The sequence below is a fragment of the Anopheles funestus genome (genome assembly GCF_943734845.2).
Source record: "Anopheles funestus chromosome X unlocalized genomic scaffold, idAnoFuneDA-416_04 X_unloc_68, whole genome shotgun sequence".
Lineage (NCBI taxonomy): Eukaryota > Metazoa > Arthropoda > Insecta > Diptera > Culicidae > Anopheles > Anopheles funestus.
In genome coordinates, this window is record NW_026045196.1 from 2,501 (window position 1) to 5,000 (window position 2,500).

Sequence of the window (2,500 nt, forward strand, 5' to 3'; positions counted from 1 at the left end):
CGGGCCCTGCGCCTCTCTGGTGTGAAAGGCGCGGAGACACCTGGTCCGGGAAGCCGCCGAGCGTCCCCATACTGAGGAGCCGCCAACCACGAGCTAGGGGCCATTGCCAGTAGGAGTATTGTAATGGATCGCGATGTCCGTTGCTGCGGTCTTGATAAGTGCACGGCAGCCGACCCGGCGTGGGCCAACGTACCGCTGAATATCGCACCGCACGGAACATTGGGTTCTACAGGTTTGCGTCCCCTAGGCAGTTTCACGTACTCTTTGACTCTCTATTCAGAGTGCTTTTCAACTTTCCCTCACGGTACTTGTCTTCTATCGGTCTCATGGTGGTATTTAGCTTTAGAAGGAGTTTACCCTCCCACTTAGTGCTGCACTATCAAGCAACACGACTCCATGGAGCCGACCGTCTACTGTCACGTGGGTTAGTGCCGTTCTACGGGCCTATCACCCTCTGTGGGATAATGGGCCACCTTCAAGTTGAACTTGAACTGTTTGCACCGTGCGTGATAGATAACGGACCGGTCCAGTACACGGAATCGGACAGGTGCAGTTACACACCGTCCCTACGTGCTGAGCTTCTCCCGTTTCGCTCGCAGCTACTCAGGGAATCCCGGTTGGTTTCTTCTCCTCCCCTTATTAATATGCTTAAATTCTGGGGGTTGTCTCACATCACTTGAGGCCTACAACAAAATCAGTCACATTCCATTCGTTTCGAACCCGGGGCATAGCGAACCGATATATACGCAACAACACTTCACACACACACACACACGGATTGGGCAATTTACGGTCATTTTTGAATCAACGATGGCCCCCCCCGAGCACGTTGTCCGAATATCACTCCAATAAGGACAACGAGTTCCGCTCGGCATCGTTTTGATTCGATCTCTCAACAACAACTCCCGGTCGACTTGGTCGACTTGGACCCACGATGTCTCCCCCCGAGCATGTCGAGCCAACTGCACCACTATTGTATTGGACAACATGTTCCCCTCGGGCATCGATGGGTTAATCATGCACCACTATTATAAAACCCTTTGACGTTTTCCCCCAAGCACGTTGATCCAGTATTACGACGGATACGGTCAACGAAATCTTGGACATCAAAGAGGTTTTCGATTGAATTTCCCCATGTTTCACAACGTACTCTTAGCGGTATCCTACGATACGTCTCACTCTATTTGTGTGTGTGGCGCGTTTACGTGCGTGCGATTTATGCGGTTCACCCCTTTACTTTCAGCGCCCTGCGGTCCCAACAAAGGTCCCGAGCACGCCATTATGCACAGTGTGGAAGCGTGTTTCCCCCACGACACTAGACGGGCTGCTCGCCATAGTGTTCTATTGTGGCACGCTCCACCCTGAAGTTTGGTTTGTTGTATATCAAGGAATTGATAGGCACTCAAGAATGTGTGCATCGGCCGGGTTTAATCGTCCGACGCGCAATATGCGTTCAACTTATCGGTGTTCATGTGTCCTGCAGTTCACATTGTGACGCGCATTTAGCTGCGGTCTTCATCGATCCATGAGCCGAGTGATCCCCTGCCTAGGGTTTTATAGTAAGGTTCCCAATGTAACACAATCCCGGTGGTACGTCCAAAGACTAACTTTCTGACTAAGTTGTCTTTATTACCCAATAGTCCCAGGCCTTGTGACTTGTGGCTCATGTCTACGCCCATGGCCACCATTCGCTAAGATAGTTTTGAAGTCACTTTGAAGGCCCAGGAACAACTCTCTTAGCACATCGGTTAACCTGGCGCCGCAGTCAACTCATGTGCTTGGATCGGATCGAGCTATTGAGTATTGGGCCTGCATACTCGCTCATCCGTATCCTTTGCGTACCGCCCCATGGCCCTTGTATGTCTGCACCACAGTTCCTGTTCGTTCCGTGCCTATGGCCGGATACGTATTGCACATCGGTATACCTGTCGCTACTCAGGCAACTCGTGTGCGTGGATTGGATCGAGAACATGGTGTGTGCCCCATGTTATAATTGATAGTCCATATCCACTTTATAGGTTAAAGTCATAAGTTGTGATTGCACAACCATTCTTCATAAGAGTTTAATCACTCTTCAACTAACTTTCGTTCTGGTGTCTTGGTATCAAATCGCGTAAGACACAAGATTCTACTGGCCAAATAGAATCTAGCACATTGGTTAACCTGGCGCCGCAGTCAACTCATGTGCTTGGATCGGATCGAGCTATTGAGTATTGGGCCTGCATACTCGCTCATCCGTATCCTTTGCGTACCGCCCCATGGCCCCGTCCTTAGAGTTAATGACTAGTAGGCTTAACTCTTTGTATGTCTGCACCACAGTTCCCGTTCGTTCCGTGCCGTGGCCGGATACGTATTGCACATCGGTATACCTGTCGCTACTCAGGCAACTCGTGTGCGTGGATTGGATCGAGCTCATGGGGTGTGTAGAGATTCCATGTTATAATTGCAAGTCCATATCCACTTTATAGGTTAAAGTCATAAGTTGTGATTGCACAACCAT

General features: G+C 50.1%; 1 non-coding gene and 1 pseudogene across 1 annotated transcript; both read right to left on the reverse strand.

The window, feature by feature from the left end:
* Positions 1-685, reverse strand: part of LOC125773974 (large subunit ribosomal RNA) — a pseudogene marked incomplete at its 3' end in the record, with an annotated part of 3,185 nt that extends 2,500 nt beyond the window's left edge.
* Positions 686-1,396: 711 nt separating this feature from the next.
* On the reverse strand, positions 1,397-1,554 carry LOC125773970 (5.8S ribosomal RNA). The gene has a single exon (XR_007420506.1). It is a non-coding gene; the product is annotated as a 5.8S ribosomal RNA (ribosomal RNA).
* Between the last annotated feature and the right edge of the window lie 946 nt (positions 1,555-2,500).